Consider the following 19225-nt stretch of genomic DNA (forward strand, 5'->3'; position numbering starts at 1 on the left):
ATATGCTGTGCAAACATGAATCAGGACCATAGACTTTAAATAGAGTTGGAATGAAGATGGTGTCAATTTAGTCTGCTCTATGTTGTGGTGTTAGGATATAATAAGGGAGAAGTTTGGGCAGAATATAAATAATTTGGGAATATCGTGTGAACAATAACGATAGGGGGAATTCAATGTGGAACACTTAAGGCCAAATTCTGCTATAGAAACATAAGTAAGTCCACGTCCAAATGTGGAATAAAGCAAATATTCTGTGGACCACTTTAAAAAAATGTCATTCCACTCTGCTCTACTATAAGGAAGCGATGAGATTAAACATCTAAGGGGAACATTTACTAAACTCAGAGTTTGAAAAAGTGGAGATGCTGTCTATATCAACCAATCAGATTCTAGCTGTCATTTTGTAGAATGTACTAACTAAATAACTAGAATCTGATTGGTTGCTATAGGCAACATCTCCACTTTTTCAAACCCATAGTTTAGTAACTATACCCTTAAGTACTATACGTATTCAGCTTCCTCCCTCCCTTTCAACACAGCTGTCAGATAGTGCAACCCTGACACTGAAATCGAGACATGTAGACTTCTATGTGTTTCTCTATAGGTCTCTGATAAAGGAATCCAAAATTTTCCAACTGCACTATAAAGAGAAGAGATGGAGCATGATAGAGTCTCGATTAGATACATGAAAATAAAATTTTGCCAGGTGTATAATTTGCAGCTAATCAAACCATGTTCCACTGCAAGGGGCACAGATGCAAACTTATTTTGCAAGCAGGGCAAATTCTGCATTCTCTAGCATGTAGCACACACATACTGGCCAGCTCTATTTTTATTTATCTGAATAAAGCTGTGGAGCCCTGCTTGCTGGTGGTTGGCATAGGGATGTTGTACAGAAGCCGGCATCAGTAGATGATGGGAAGCAACTGGGGTCCATGGATATTGGATTCAAGTGGGGTGGGAGAGATGATATCTTGAATAGTGGAGGAGCTGTTTTGTGACTGGGGAATCTTATGTATCAGATGAAAATAATGATTACTGACAGAGTTAGTAATTATAACCGGGATTAATTATATTGGTAGAATTTGGGATAATGCATAAAGCAAAGATATTGGAAGTGTATGAAGGTTTAGGAATAACAAGTAAGAGAGGGAAGTGTTAATGCTAGTCTCTCTCTCTCTGTCTGTGTGTGTATGTTAGTGAATTTAGACTGTAAGCTCCAATGGGGCAGGGACTGATGTGAATGAGTTCTCTGTACAGTGCTGCGGAATCAGTGGAGCTATATAAATAAATGGTGATGATGGTGATGATTGGTAATAGCAATGTTTTTTTTATCGTTAAGACTATAGGATTGTGATGGCTAAATACGGGATAAATACGGCTGGAATACGTACAGTTAGAGATGGAGGTGATAGAATGATTGTAGATGAGTATAAAGGCTGAACAGTGCAGATGTTAGAAATATTGGATCTGATACAGAGTTGGCCGCAAAATAGGCTTAACTTAAGGTAAAAAAAAGTCTGCTAGTAAAAATTGCGTATTTATGCCCATATGCTGGGTCTATCTCATGATGTATCCAGCTCTGTACCTGCAGTGTGTCAGGAAATCAGACCAGGTTTAAAAGAAGGAGAGCAACTTCCCACTGGGTGTTTCTTCTTTATTCTACTTTGGACAGTCTGACTAGGGATCATGGCTCCTGTTGGACAGCTCCAGAACCGTGGGTATCATTAGACTGTTGCAGCTTCTGTGGTCTTTGCTGTGTACCAATCAAAAGGAATGCATGGTGTGACCCGGAAAGAGCTCTAGACAAGATGGTGAATATAGCCTTTTAGGGTAAGGATGAGTAGTAGTCTCTTGTGCATTGAACTCCCTGGCTGTGGTTTATTGCATTTATTCCTGTGTGATCTGTATAAATCTAAATATATCTATTTTTTTAGATTAAATAAAGTACAGTTGTACTTTTCTAGTTGTTTGTCTAAGTGATTCTGAACTTGTATGTGCACAATGTATCCTCAGCCAGCACATTAGGGTTCTGGCAGACCAGCTAGCACTGAGTGAGCTAAACATAAGCCTGGTATCCTCACAGGTAAAGATACACCTACATACATATACACACAACCAGGTCATAAGTACATGAAAAGTTTGTCAACATTTGTTAGTGAAAAACAAATTCACTATTATGCTTGATAGAATATAGCAGATACTCCTTCTCACGTACGAGTGAAAATAGAAATCAATGCAGAATGTACCTATCAGGTTTAAACTTTAGAGGTGAATTTGCTAACAGCCAATCAGCACTTGCACCTGCTCTCTAGCAGGTGCAAAATAAAAGGCTCCTGACAGGAATGCCTGTGCTTGTCTGCCGCAGCCGCTTTTGTCTGAATATGTCCTTACATAACTCCATCTACGTTAGACCACCTCTTCCCACACTTGTTCTGCCGTTAGTCATAAGGAGGTGCATCTCTGCATGAGCGCATATGAGTGGACTCTCTTTGTGAGCATGCACACATGCAAATGGTTGTATGTTCAACTCAGCATATTAGGCCCATTGAGTGGATAGGGTAAATATATAAGGTGTGCAGGAATAGTGACATGTAAGGGATAGTATCAATAAATTAAGAAATCATGATAGTAATGGGAATATGATAGATTTGGAATATAACAAAGTATACCATATGGTTAGCGTAAAGTATATTAGAATAAATAATGGATTTTATTACACACTGACAAATATACGATGATATGATATAAAATATAAGAAGTGTATAAGAAGTAGTAATAAGTAAATAGTAATTAATATTGGCAGTAATAATAGGAAAAAATAAAATTAGAGATGCATCAAAAAATAATTGTAATTAAATAAATAGGCAATATTTACAAGGTGTATGTGGGTTGAGGTTAGCAGTATGAGAGGTGTAGGGGTGGTGACAATTGGGAGATGTATGCATGCTACTTATGAGTACTAGATTTAATAGAATAGCACAAACAGACATATAAGTAAGTAGGTAAAGACAATATTAAATACCCATGGGTAGAAAGAAGATCGCAATAAGAGAGGTGTAGAGAGTAGCGGCAATAAGTAGAGAGATGGTAATTAGAATAACACTAGAAAAGGACAAGGATAATAATAGATGCTATTTCTGTTGACAACATAACCATAAATCCCACCCCACAAGCTCGCTGCCTAGGTGTAATCCTTGACTCTCAACTATCCTTTGTTCCCCACATCAACTCTATATTTTCATCATGCTGCATACATCTAAAAAACATTTCCAGAATATATACATCTCACAGAAGACACTGTAAAAGCTTTAATTCATGCACTCATCATCTCCAGCCCCTACAATCTATTCTGCACGTAGCGGCTAGATTGATTTTCCTTGCAAATCGTTTTACATCTGCTGAGTCACTTTGTCAGTCTCTACATTGGTTGCCTGTTTTTCAACAAACCCAATATAACATTCTTCTACTAACATACAAGGCCATCAACATAATTGCACCAACATACACCCCCTCACTTGTCTCAAAATATCTTACAAATTGACACCTCCGTTCTGCACAAGATCTGCGTCTCTCTTCCACTCTCATCACATCCTCCCATTCTCGGTTACAGGACTTTTTTTCGGGCTGTACCCACTTTATGGGATTCCCACCCTCGCACAATAAAACTTTCCTCTAGTCTTCAAACCTTCAAGCGTTCTCTGGAAACCCACCTCTTCAGACAAGCTTATAATATTCCTATACCACCCTCTTAATCTCCCTAGGTTACCCTATTACCATCCTCTACACAGCTAATACAAGACAACAACTCTCTGACCAACATAGTTGTGTGACTGAGCATACAGCCCACTAAACACTTTGTAACCTTTAAGGAACAAACACACAGAGAGATCCCCCAGCACACTGCTATATCCAGCAAGATATCTGCCATTTTTACTGTAGATAAAAATGCAAAAGTCTTCATTGCACACATTTGCAAATGTATGTTAAAGCCACCCGCCACTCCACGGCACTTTTGCTAATAAGGTGTTCCTAACTCTAAACAATGAGAGTCCCATATATTTGGGTCATACATATGTGTTTTAAAATTGAGAGGTAACTTACCAAAGAGGTGCCCCAGAAGCCTCCAAATAACAATCCAATGTCAGCACTCCCCCTCAGCTACTGACACCAACATGCCTCTCAGACAAATAAAGAAATGGAAGTTGCTCAAATCAATTTATAGGCTATAGCAGGTGCATGAAAGGGTGGGGTTATCCTAAAAGGAACAAACACACAGAGATCCCCCAGCACACTGCTATAGCCAGCAACATATCTACCATTTTTACTGTAGATAAAAATGCAAAAGTCTTAGTTGCACACATTTGCAAATGTATGTTAAAGCCACCCGCCACCCGAATGTAACCTTTGCATTCTAGCTGGACAAATATTCAATATGATGTAGCACTTACCCTTGTGTATCAAACCATTGTCCTATAGATTGTAAGTTTTCGAGTAGGGCCCTCTTACCTCTACATATGTATGTATTACCCAGTATTGTTTCATTACTGTTTGTTCCCAATTGTAAAGCGCTACAGAATCTGCTGGCACTACATAAATAAATGTTGATGATGATGATGATGCTTCGCAAGATATACAAAAATACTGAACTATAACAATCAATATATAAACAATGTATGAATGTATGAATAAAATAGATTTGTATAGAGTTAAATGAGATGAGTAATGAAATGAGTTAAAATCATACTGTAACAAGTTCAGGAATTGTCCGATGTTAGTGGCTTTTTCAGTGAGTTCTTTTTCAAGGATTCTATGAAAAGCCACTATCTATGACAAAACGCCTTTACTTGCATATAAACTCATTATTAAAATGCAGAAGTAATTCTATAATATGATTGCTCAACCAAATGTGGTCACAAATTTATATGAAACATACAATATAAAAGTAATAGACATTACCGTATTTTTCACTCCATAAGACGCACCTGACTATAAGACGCACCTAGTTTTTAGAGGAGGAAAACAGGAAAAAAAGTACACACTATAGCCACCGGGAAACACATACACTATAGCCACCGGGAAACACATACACTATAGCCACCGGGAAACACATACACTATTGCAACCGGGAAACACATACACTATAGCCACCGGGAAACACATACACTATAGCCACCGGGAAACACATACACTATAGCCACCGGGAAACACATACACTATAGCCTCCAGGACTCCAGCCTCCCATAACTTACCTTACTCCCTCCGCGCAAGATCGGTACTTCTCCGCCTATCTGTGAGGACCTAGGTATCACATGGGATGTGCACCACACGACAGGTGCCATCCCATGTGATACCTAGGTCCTCACAGATAGGCGGGGGGGACGGACAGTTCAGGAGGATCCGCAGGACCGCGCAGTCCACCGGCACTGGTGTCTTCTCTTCAGCCCGCTGGACCCGCTTCTCCACGCTGCTACCGTTTTCTCTTCAGCCAGCTGGACCCGTAAGTTTACACGCTCTCCTTTCTTGCTGGCTTGCAGTATTCACTTCATAAGACGCACACACTTTCCCCCCCAATTTTTTGGGGGGGAAAAAGTGCGTCTTATGGAGCAAAAAATATGGTAATTTGTTTTAATGCTGTATATAATGTTCCACTATATACAGCTTTACCATACCCTATGATCCCTTCTGATTTCATGCCTATCTGTTGACAGGTCCGATTGCATTTTCTTTTTAAACAGAAGCTGAAACTTCTAGTTACAAGAAGTCATTATAATATTTTAATGTTCCCACAGAAACTTACTCAAAAATAAATTAGAGAACTAAGATATTGTCATAATGAAAACAATGACTTCCACAAAACACCAAAAAAGCAGTTGTCTTTTGTAGTTCACTTACATGATAATAACTTTTAAAACTTGTGATACTTATCAACTGACTTTGAAAAGGAGCTGTAGAGCATGGTCCTTACTGGTCTTTTCCGGAAAATCAGACTCTTACCCTTACAATCTATTTTACATGCAGCGGCTAAATTGATTTTCCTTGCAAAGCGTTATTCCTCTGCTGAGCCATTCTGTCAGTCTCTACATTAGTTGCCTGTTTTTCAATGAATCCAATATAAAATTATTCTACTAACATACAAGGCCACCAATATACACCTACTCCCTTGTCTCAAAATATCTCCCAACTTGACACTTCCATTCTGCACAAGATCTGCATCTCTCTTCCACTCTCATCACATCCTCCCATTAACGGTTACAAGACTTTTTCGGGCTGCACCCACTCTGTGGATTTTCCTCCCTCGCACAATAAGACTTTCCTCTAGTCTTCAAACCTTCTAAAAACCCACCTCTTCAGACAAACTTATAAAATTCCTCAACTACGTTCTTAATCACCCTAGGTTACCCTATTAGCACCCTTTACACAGCTAACACAAGACAAAAAACATTTTGACTAACACTGCTGAGTGAATGATCTTATGGCCCACTAATACTTTTACCTTTGCATTCTAGCTGGACCAATATGATGTAGCACTTACTCTTGTGTATTAAACTCCCATTGTCCCATAGATTGTAAGCTTGTGAGTAGGGCCCTCTTACCTCTCTGTATGTATGTATATATTACCCAGTATTGTTTTATCACTGTTTATTTCCAATTGTAAAGCACTACGGAAGTTGCTGGCACTATATAAATAAATGTTCATGATGATGAGGCTCACATGCATATGGTATTGCATGGTGCATTCACCCAGGGCATAGAGAAGGGGGAGTGGTGGATGTTACAAAGAACCTGGGCCTCCCTTGAGGGCTTGTTGGTGGGCCTATCTGCCTATCTACAGCCTTATCTGAGCTGGATTGTGAACAGGGGAATGAGACTGCACTGGTCAATAGCTTCCTATTGGTCCGCACAATCTCACTCCACACAGCATCAACTTATGCCAAGGCTGCATGCACAGCCTGGAGGGAGTCCAAGAAGCAGCTTCACGTTGGCCTGAGATTGCTCTTGACAGCCCTGTATTCACCACAAACTGCATGTATAGCATAAAGAAAATGGTGTTTACAGAGGGGTCACCAATCTCTAAAGCAACTGTTCTTTGCAATTCAGATCTCAATGCATGTTGAAGTTAACTGCACTGAGAGTTGTATATCTGTTAGCTGTATCTTTTTAATTCCGCAACTGTACAACCCTAGCGGAAAATGCAGCACTTAAATCTAAATATCAGGCTTATTTGTAATTATTCTCGAGGGCTTCAATGTTCCTCCCTTTGGATTGGTATTAGTTTCTTAAGGTTAAGGGAACATAGACAGAGAACAACCATATAGTGTAGTATTCAACAACACTTTTAATAGGGAAATTACTAATTATACATACATCCTTAAACTTAAGAAAAAACAGTTTATTTGAATAATAATAAATAGGTTCAAGGGTCCTTCTGTCCTGAAGCCACTGGTGACATTAAAAGCTGTTTAAGGAAGCAGTCAAAACAACAACATATAGGAAAGTACTTAGAATGAGCTGGAGTATCCTGATAGATGAACCTATGCATATGGGTACTACTCAAACTTTACTGTTTAACAGAGCTGCTGTAAGTATCAGATTAGCAGTGTATCAATGTATTTTACCTTCATGCTACATATATGTAATTTCAATTTCGAGGTTTAATGATCCTTTAACACTTGCTACTGATCCTAGTATTATGTGAAATGCAAAACAACTTTCAAGACTAAAAATAAAACATATCACTGTCAGAATTCTAATGACTCTCTCGACTTCTAGGGAGGCATACAGTTGGAAATTCCTGTGTGGTTGCTGGTCTTCAACTTGACCCCATATTACAACACTGCCATCGAGGGAGGATGTGGTTTGATCAGGAGTTGAACCTAAGATAGAAAGAGAAACTAAATGTATATGGCTTAACTAACAGTTAATACCTATTTCTTCATCATGTTAAGGTTAAAAACAATGCCTTATAGCGTACTAGGTGTAATTAGAAGATATAATGAAACAAGGATTGGTTTAGCTTTGGGAAGAAACCTTACAGATGACAAGAAAAAGTTTAAATCCCACCCACATGAGAGTATGAAAACATTTGTAACATTTTCATTTTTTATGACTTTATTATGCTTAAGGTTATTCTTTTACTGACAATGTGATGTTGCAGTTCCAGCAAGATATTATCCAATTAGGGTTATCTAAAATTGCCCAAAATTAGTAAAAGTCATTTACATTCATTGTCTAACTGATTGGTTGCAATGGTTTAGTGTACATTTGAGCAAGGTTTTGACAAAAATCTCACTCTGCTTGCAACCCATCTGCCTACTCTTTTAACATCTAATTCTTGAGCGGCTTCCAACTTTCAGATTGAGATGTTTGCTCGAACAGGCAAATAGTATCTACTCGTTTCGAGGAAGAACCGATATCACTGCTGATTGTTGACTAACAATTGATACATAACCTTTACTGTAGAGACAAATATTTGAATGTATTTATTTTTATGCTTTGGATGAAAAACTGCAATGAGTACTGATACAATTAGTAACACTGGACTTATATACCCTTAATCTGCAACACACAGTCTCATTTAAGAACTGAATAAAATACCTAAACACACTTCCAAACACATTATCAGATGCCTGCCCACTGGTCAAGGTACACCTACAAATTCACTTTTCTGGTATGAACAGCTTAAAGATGCTTCCCAATAAAGTACAGACTAAAATCTGCTTTACACCTCATCTGATCAAGTAGAAAATCTTGTTACATTTGCGTGGAGAAAATATAATGTGCCCAAATTTAAACTGGGAATACTTCTCTGAATGCAACTTCTCAAATCCCACCAACTGATTTAAATAATTTTATCCCCCAAAATGAAATCTTATCCTTTCCACCTAGGTGTAAAACTAGGAGCATATGTGTGCATATGCCGTATTCAGCAATACATGCCCCATTCCTCCTAACTCCTTCAGCATGTCCAAATTTGATGCCACTATTTTGGCCAGCATAACCATGTGACTTTCTGTAAAATCAGGCACATGACATAAAATAGCATTTTTGCTGGAAAGTTGCTCTTTTATATAATTGGCAATAACTTTTGCTCAGTACTATTACAAAAGTTGTTCTCTCTATTGTTTAGTTTCACTTTCAGTGAAATTCATAGAATCTTGAAACACCTCGATTATAATGATGTAAGTGGTAGGGTATTCTCCATACAAGAGGCTTATTCATTTAAATGGCTACCAGATCCACTGTGCTAGTAGCCACTCTGAAATCAGTTGTTTGTAAATCTGACTAAGGAAAATTGATTTACAAGGAATTATAGTTGTGTAAAAATAAAGTTTACCTCTGTGATTGAAGAATTAAGAATGAATTATTAATATTACAAAGCCAATTAAAAACAATTTTTCCCAACATAGCAAATTGCAAAATTGGGATATACATTTAGGCCCACCTCCTTTTCTTAATGTAAATTGGGACTGTTCTATTAAAACAGAGGAGTTGCAAAATATGGACGAAAAAGCCTAATGGCTACTAAGTTATTAATACAGGGTGTCTCACCTCCAATCCTCAGATAATGTAAACTGTGATATAACAGACATCCTCACAGAATCACAGGAAATATGATACATGAAATACTTGGATAGTTTAGAAAAAGTCTGTTACTAATTAGTACATTTGTGCTGCTGATAGATCTGGATAAAACATACACTATTAGGAGTCACTGAGGACCATAGTTGAAAAGCCCTATCCTAATGAAATTCTTCCAAGTGCCAAGAAACTTGTAAATGAATCAGGATACATGTTTATACTAATATCTGAGTGGGAACTTGGGACAGTTGACGCAATTTAAGGGGGATTCCGGATGCTTGTTGCAGCTGAATGCATGTAGCATTAAACGTTTGTACAACACATTTGGAATCTCTTTTAATTGACTACTAGCTTTATTCAGCTCAAAGCTCCCCTGTAATGTATATTTTGCATGCGTGAGACTCATTGGTCTCCGATGTGTTCCCTGGGGAATACATATGGAATGTGTTTCAACAAACATCAGGTTCATGGGCCATTTGTTACTCCTCAGATTTCCTAATATACATTTTAGGAGGTGTGCCCCTCATTGAAGAGTGCTTAGCAACATTTTAATGATGATAGGTTTGTCTCCACACTCCTGGCTATTCAGTTTTACTGTAGTGAGCATTGCTTGTGGATGACAGCATGTCCCCACTTACCTCATAAGTAGATAAGTGCTCTTCTGAGAGACTCACCTGCTCACTACCCTAATTCAGAGATTAGGGGATTAGGTAATTATGGTTATATCTCTTATTTATAATCATGTAGTTTCTTAACAAAGTCAAATCTCTAAAATAAAACATAGTATAAGTCATACAATGGCATCATAGTGATAAAACATAACATGGGAAGTGGTAATATATGAAAGAACACCTCTTGCTACAAAATACTTACAATATTAACTTGGACATAAGTAGAACAAACCATTATATATATTTCTGTCAATAGGAAAAAAAACAACACTTAAATTGTGCCACAAATAGAAGTGTGCAGAAGATAAATGAATGAGCTTTACTGGATGGTCATTGTGGGCATTCGTCTTGGCAAGGACTCCCACAGGGGCAGATCTAGACTTTTTTATATGGATGATTTAGCTCTTTACTCTGATTGGTTGATAGGCTGCACCTGGCATCTGAGAAGCGGGCAGAGGATGCTGCCTGGATGCTCTGATTGCGTTTAAACCACAATTGGAGCAGCTGAGCAGGATCCTCTGCAGGCTTCCCGGCAACCAAGCACATCTATGTAATATACAGCTGCAGGCAGTCACCCCCTGCTGGGGGAGGGGGAGGCAATCATCCCTTCTGGATTCACCACTGGACTCCCACCCAATTTCAACAGGCAGATGAGGAATGATTGAGACATTCGTGTAGAAGTGAGAAGCTTTCCATGAAGGTGTAGGTTAAGTGAAGGTGTCACGAAACGGGGTGCTACTTGATTGAGAACTTTTTAATCATCACCCGTTTCTCACAGTTTAATGTACTTTTTAATCCTTGGCCCAGTCTAAGTATATACAGCAGAGCATCAGTGTATTATGTGTACTAGTATTTCATGTTATTAGGTACATTTTGCCCTTGCTATTACCTGCAATATTATATGTATTAGAAATAGAAAGAATATTGCCATATTGTGTGAAAATAACAGGACAGCAGAAGTCATTTTTCTTGTGTTAGCTAAGGTAATTACCATTTGTCTCAAATGCCCATTGTTATGAGGTGTGGCATAGACCTGGTTTGTAATCAGAACAATGTCTGAGTAACTTGACATAGTTAGCTGGCAGCCCATATTATTTAGCTAGGTCAGCAGGTAATCTGAGAGGTAATTAGGTTACAACTTCTAGATGATATGCAATGTGCCTCCACAGTAAAATACTGGCTGAAATAGCATTGGGAAATGTATTAATATGTATCAATATAAATGTTATTGTATCAAAATGTATCACAGACTCAGATTGTGTAATGTTGCAGATACAATGTGTCAAATATCTTGCTGATTCACGCAAGCATGAAGTGTCATTTCGTGATGTTATATTGTAACCCTTTATTTAGTGTATCCAACCAAATAACTAATTGAGTAAAGCCATTCCATTGTATAATCAAAGGTAACAGAGACAGTATGTCTAACAGTTAAAGTGTCCACTGATAGACCCCTGTTGTAATGGGGAGGATTAAGACATTTGACCCTACTCCTTGTGTATACAGGCAAGAGAGCACAATGCCAAGAGAGCGATTCTAACTTGGAGGATCCTGGTGTACAAGACATCAGCGAAAAAGACTCTGAGCCAGACATCGTGGTGCCACTGGAGGAAACCCTACCAGGACAGAGTCTGTGTGAGACAGGTTCCCAAGCTGGGCGACATAATAGCTGCCTAGCTAAAAGCTAGTGGTAGTATTGTGGAAAGATAAATCTCTGTAAGAGACTGAGATTATTACTTTGGAGTGCTGACTGCAAGAGGCTGTTGGAGGACACATGCTACCTTTACCCTGTATCTTGTGAACGTCTTGTGGTGTTGTGCTGTCATAATAAAGTCTTATTTTGGATATACTCTGGTCTACCCGAGTGAGTTGAATCCCACAGAGGGTAACTGCCATCCTAGCTAAGGGTGGTATCCTCACAGATGGTTCCAGGGTTCTGTGTCGAGAGCCCTGGAGTTTGAAGTAAAGAGAGTGAGCAGAGAGAGCTATTCCAAGTAGCTGTGTGTTGAGGCAGAGCAGATGCTGAATTTGAAAGTAGGAGAGATTAGATTGATAATCAGCTACCTATGTCACTGAGCCAAAGAAGAATAGTGAAGTGGGACGGGCGACACATTGTAGTTAGTGTCGGCTTCTAATGCAAAACCCTATGGGGCATATTTAATAAAGAGGGCATTTTTAACATAGTTCCTTTCAATCCTTATCGCAAAGATAAGGATTGAAAGATTGTGTGTATTTATTAAAAAACTTGAACAGGAACAGTAACAGCAGTCACAAAGTGACCACCTTTGTGATAGTGACCGGAGGGGAGAGCAGTAAAATCTGGTTAATGGATCTGAAGATCCCTCTACCACAGTGCTCTCCCCATAGAGCAAACCTGAAAAATTACACATACGGTAATGTACACCAGTCTGAGCTGGCGCAAATTACCATATGTGTATATGGCTTTTCATTACTTCTTAAATTGCGGTACAGAGCAGTCCCCATACAGATCTATGGAGATTGCTCTGTATTTGAAAAAAAAAATACAAAGCAGCAGATATCTATGATATCTGCTGTGATGCACTGTTAATAAATGTGCATATTACTTAAATATGCATCAGCCCCCCCAAAAAAGGTTTAATGAAAAAAGCTATTAATATATATATAATATAATATGTGCAATGATAAAAATGTGATTATGCTCCAATAATGTAATATGCTCAAGTCATATATAAAGCGAACATATATAGAGACTATGTAAATAAATATACAGATGTTTTAAATATCCAAGAAGATGAACTGTCATCCTTTATGCTCTATCAACTGTTTTCATGTACTTCAACTGCATGAACTGCAACACTTGTTACCTTTACTAAATCAGCATGTGTGAGGATTCTTGTTTAACTAATCTAATCCACGGTATCCTGAGAAGGAAGAGGTATAAAGTCAGGTTTTCAGTTTAAGGGCAATAAACAGTAGGAGTAATGAAGGACATACCACCATACAACACACAAGCGAGCAAGGGCTATAACAATATTGCACTACAGTTGCTTGTGTTTTGTGTTTTTTTTACCCCTAAATAACCATTGCAGGCAATTTGGTGGCTATGAGGCCCTAATGTACTGGAATTTGAGCCCCTAGAGTAAAATGATAGATCAGAGAAGCAATCTCATCTGGGAGCTGTGAATATTGGTTTCCAGGGTACATCCCTATGTAAACTGTATATCTAAAAGTTAAGGTGATAGTAATACCTATAGGCACTTATCTGAATTAATTAAGAATAAGAAAGCAGCAAATAGCAGCATCTGTCTACAAAACCTCCAATCAGCGCACCTAGGGAGGTTATAGGGAAGCCAATAGCCACAGCCAACAGCTATGTATCTGCTTACTGGCCTCCTTTTCCCAGCAGGTATGGGACAGGGGTCTGTGCAATATGGGGCAATGGGTTGTGCAGTGGCATGTGTGGGGTAATGGGTCTTTACATATGAGACAATGGGCTATGCGGTATGGTGGAGAAGGCTGTGTAATACGGGGCAATGGGCTGTTTATGGAGCGGTTTAATGCGAGGAAAAAAAGTGTTGAACAAAGATTGACTTTGTTTGCAGATTACAAGAAGGGGCCCATAAATCCAAATTTCTGTTAACATAATTAGTTATAGATATACATATTACATATTTTTATTTCTAAACATTGTGCTGCTGTCTATACTTTTATGTTAGCTATCTGCTAACAAGTATTTTATTGTAAATAGATTAAATGTCTTGTTTAATTATTGTTTAAGCTGGGCTTTAAATATCCTTATCAGTTTTCTTTTTTCTTAAATACTATTATGTGGATGGCTATGTAATTTACCTGACCATCTTAAACTAACCTAAAGCTAACAAAGAAAAGAGACACTTAATTATACATTACAGGCCAAGCTAGTATAAGATATTTGCTTAGTTGGTGATAACGCTGGCAGGCTGAGTGCAATCCTATCAGTGTTGTACCAGGCTGCTGATAATGTGCTTGTAAGTTATTTATTCATGTACATTCAGGTCTCACAATGTATGTTGATCGGATCTCAGTCTCCAATATACTAACAACATTTCTAATGCTGACCCACATTGTTTTGCTTCAGAGTCCTGATGAAGATAATAGAATTACAAGCACTCTCTTCTGCTCTATAATGTCATAAAGTATGTAATATGTATGTATTAAGTGGATTACATTCTTTAAAAGTTAACCTTTAAAAAAAAAAAGAGTAAGAAATAGTGGCCCATTTTAAAAGGTCACCACTACAGGAAGCAATGCGTCAATGTACTTAGAAAGATATAGAGGAAAAAGTGGTGCAATTCCATGACTTTCCTTATATTGCCTACTATTTGCCACTTTGCACTCTTGTCAGGGAAAAATACAGGATTTCATGCCATGCTGTCAGAGTAGACATGACCAGCATGCAAAGGGTATGGCTAGAATTTAGACAGTGCTAGCCACTGTCCAAACCCTTCCCATCCTTTCCAAATGCAGAGGCACTGGTCCTGATTCATTAAAGAAAAACTAGTTGCACCTTGGCAAAACCATGTTGCATTGGAGGGGGATGTCAAATTAAAATGTGGGGACAGATTTATAGTTGGGGATACAACATGTCCTAGATCAACTTTAAATTTCAGTGTACAAATAAGCAATGAAGTATTTGTGTGCTACATGAAAAAGCAGGCAATATTTAACTTAAGTGCAAAATAATAAACTAATTTACACCCCTTGCATTTAACATAGTTTGTCCAGAAGAAAATGTACTCCTTTTTTAGCCTTACTTTCATCATCATCATCATCATCATCATCAGCTATTTATATAGCGCCACTAAATCCACAGCGCTGTACAGAGAACTCACATCAGTCCCTGCCCCATTTTAGCTCACAGTCTAAATTCCCTAACATACACACACACACACACACACACACACACACACAGACAGAGAGAGAGAGACTAGGGTCAATTTGATAGCAGCCAATTAACCTACCAGTATGGTTTTTGAAGTGTGGGAGGAATAGCCCTCCTCTCCCAAACTCAGCCCTACATTCAACTAATAGTCCCCAAGCCACCAAAGCATTACATTAATAGTCCCATCAAATCACTGTAAATTTTAATAGGCCCCAACATAACCCCACTATTACATTAAATAATACTCTCCATCAAATAAATAACCTCCATTAAGCCACCAATAAATTAATAGCTTTCACCTACTCTTTATTGATTAGCCCCCACCCTCAAAAATGCATGGACAGGTGCGCCATAGGACTGAACACATATCAAATGTCAGAATAAAAATAACCAGCATATTGTCATTATTACTTTATTAAAAACAATTTATTACAACATCAAAGTTAAAAACATGACACAATATACAACACTAAAGGTAATAAAAAAAATTCTCAAAAGACTATAATAATACCAATAAATATAAATTAGTATCCAAGTGTCTCGGGTTCCTCCAAAAAGACAGGTAATCCTTATGTAAATAATGAGTTCTGTCTCCTGCAGAAACATGATCACAGGTAAAGTGTACGAGCTCAGATCTCGTTTGAAACACTGTCAGAAAGAATAATCCTATGTTCCAATGTGAATGGCCAGTTCACTTAATTAATGGGATGTTAATCAATAGTATATGCAAATGTCATAATAAGTCCCAATCTTATTTGTGCATCATATTGGACTCTGTCACAAAGTTGAAATGAAAAATCATATTAAGAGAGACATTGGTAGCGATCTCACCCATTTAGAAGAAATAGCTGTTGGAGGAAAATTTCCCATTCTTAATATCCATCCAAGCAGACAAGACAGCTCACAGTTGAGATCTTTCCACATTTATCCGGGCATTAGTCAGCACATCTCTCAAATCTTGTAGCACAGTCTTTTTGCATGTTCATCAAAAGTAGATAAAAAGACAGAAATCGTGATCAAGGTAAATCTGCTGTAACGCTCTTACCTTTCTTCCTTCCATTGCTGTCTTCTCTGTGCCGCGATTGGCACTTCTGGGTAGCAGGTCACATGACTCGGCTGTCGGAGCAGGTTTTTTGAATCTGCCTCTATATAATCTCGGCACTGACACTTGCTCAATGTTAGTGCAACTTTGTTGCTGTGCGTCTTACTCCCCTGTGCTGCTCCTTGTGTAGTGCCTTCTGCTGGATCTTCTGTGTACCATTTCTGCCTGCCTGGCTACGTGTTGGATATCCCTGTATACCGAATTTGGCTTGTCTGACTGCACATTGCTAGATATTCCTGTGTAATACCAGAGAGGAAGTCAGAATCAGCTCACAATTTGCACAGGGTGACCAGCAGCAGGGACAATTGATGAACTGGCCCATTTTGTAGGGAAAGGCAGTCTTATTAGGGTCAAACACAGCTGGTCATGATCCAGATCCAATGATGAGAAATTAACCACTTGCAGGCAGGAACAGATGAAAGCAAAGCAGCCTCTAGGGCGGAGGTGCTGAACTGTACCCTGGGGTGAATCGTGACAGTGGGTCCACATGAGAGCAATAGAAAAAGTTACATTTTTGTTTTAAAAAAATTAACGTATTAAAAAAAAGAAAAAGTAAAAAATAGAAATCAATTATTTTTATATAAAAACAATAAAAAAAAGCTACATTTAACGAATAAAGCCTTTTTTCTTGTGCCCCAGTGCTGTTATTGCTATTCTGAAATAGTGATCCAGCAGTACTTGCACCACTGCAGTTTATGACGGCTACCGCCAAGGATACCCAGCTGTAGCCTTTAAAAAATAGAAAGCAACCCTATCCCAATCAGAGAAAGAGAAAGGATTTTCTCCCCTTAATAAATATGCTTCTTGGTTTGAATCAAGAATTAAAGTGGATTTTGTTTCAGAAAGAATGATGACCTTTTTAATATGTAGCTATAGCATGCTTTTTCCCAGCCTATAATAAACATACAATACATTATTTCTATTACATTTAATATTTTAATATATTACTTATTTCATTGTTGCAGAACATCATGTGGACACATGATACATAATGAAATTTACATAATATATTGTGGTACAAGCACTTTTCTTGCGACACGGGCACCCCGCAGACATCAGCAGGGGTGCCAAGAGGGGGGAGGGGTACAATTTTTCCTGCCTCAGTGCCTGGGGGCCCTCTGGAGCTCCTTAGTTAATTTTTTTTTAAAAAAAAACAAAAACAAATTTCGGCCCCTGGGGCCGCGGATGAGGGGGGGACAGCAGCTACCTTCCATAATCTCCTAATAATAATCATCCCCCCTTCCCTATGTGTGCCATGTCAGTCTGAGCCCCTGGGTCATATGGGAGATGCACCATGTGACAGGTGCCATCCCATGTGTAAATTGCTGAGGGTTGAACAAGGTAAGGGAAGAGGGGGATGTTAATATAGAGTGTGTGTATTATGTTAATATAGTGTGCGTTATGTTAATATGTGTGTGTGTGTGTGTGTGTGTGGGCAGTATGCTAATATAGTGTGTGTGTCACAGCACTGGGGTCATGAGTTCAATTCCCGACCATGGCCTTATCTGTGTGGAGTTTGTGTGTTCTCCCTGTGTTTGTGTGGGTTTCCTCCGGGTGCTCCGGTTTCCTCCCACACTCCAAAAACATACTGATAGGTTAATTGGCTGCTATCAAAATTGACCCTAGTCTCTCCCTGTCTGTCTGTGTGTGAGTGTGTGTCTATATTAGGGAATTTAGACTGTGAGCTCCAAAGGGGCAGGGACTGATGTGAGTGAGTTCTCTGTACAGCGCTGCGGAATTGGTGGCGCTATATAAATAAATGATGATGATAATGATGATGATGTGTGCAGCAAGTTAACATAGAGTGTGTTATGTTAATATAGTGTATGTGTGTGGGGCAGCAAGTTAATATAGTGTATGGGGGGAATTCAATTGGCAGCATTACTGCCAAAAGTAACGATGCCTGCTCACTATTACAGATATTACAGTAATAGTGCGCACTACTACCATTAATGCGGTAATCTTTAACGCTGGTTTTTGCTCACAGCTCAGGGAGCCGTGAGCAGAAATCAGGGATAAAATTACCGTAATAACGGTAATAGAATTAACGCAGCATTGAGCTCGGCCGAATTGAATTCCCCCCTATGTGTGTTATGTTAATATAGTGTGTGTGAGGGGGGGCAGTATGTTAATATAATATGTATAATATGTGAGGGAAAGGTGGGTCTTAATATAGTGTGGGAGGTAGGCTATTTAATGGTGGAGTGCAGGTGGGGGCTAATTATGTAATGGGTGCTATTTTATTTGTAGGGTGATGATGGGGCAATTTAATTTATTGGTGGGGATATTTAATAGTGTGGCCTATTAATTTAAGGTGAGGTGATGGGACCTTTAATTTAATGCTGGGGTGGTTTGGGGCTATTAATTGAATTTAGGGAGGGGTGCTATTTATTACATTTGAATATGAATTATTTAATGCCAGGGATGGTTTTGGGAAATGGTTATATTTGTTAAAGGCAATTGCTATTTAATTCATTGCTGGGGCTGCTTGGAGGGAGAGAAATAGGTTTATATATTAAATGGGAATACTATTAATTTAATTTTGAGGCTGGTTGGAGGGAAATAGGTTTATTTATCAAATGTGTTTGCTATTATTTTATTGTCAGGGCTGGTTGGGGGGGCAATAGATCTATTTAGCAAATGTGAATATTATTATTTTAATGTTGGGGATAAAAGTAGGGACAATTATGTGGGCACTGCTGATCTAACACCAGGGCTGGTGGAGTTTTCTAAATCTTATGTACCCCTTTTTCTTCCAAATAGGGCATCAAAAATTCCAGGATCAAGGCAAGCAGCAACTGAGCTAAAGACATCAGCAGCCACAAGTGGTGAATGTGACAAGAACAGGTAGGAGAGAGCAGGACAGTCTACCAACTGTTCTGAATCTGGTGGGACAGTCCCGAACTTGGGGGACTGTCTCACTTAGTCAGGATTTGGTCTGACTACAAGGACAGTTGGGAGGTATGT

Source organism: Mixophyes fleayi, chromosome 5 (genome assembly GCF_038048845.1).
Source record: "Mixophyes fleayi isolate aMixFle1 chromosome 5, aMixFle1.hap1, whole genome shotgun sequence".
Taxonomy (NCBI): Eukaryota; Metazoa; Chordata; class Amphibia; order Anura; family Limnodynastidae; genus Mixophyes; species Mixophyes fleayi.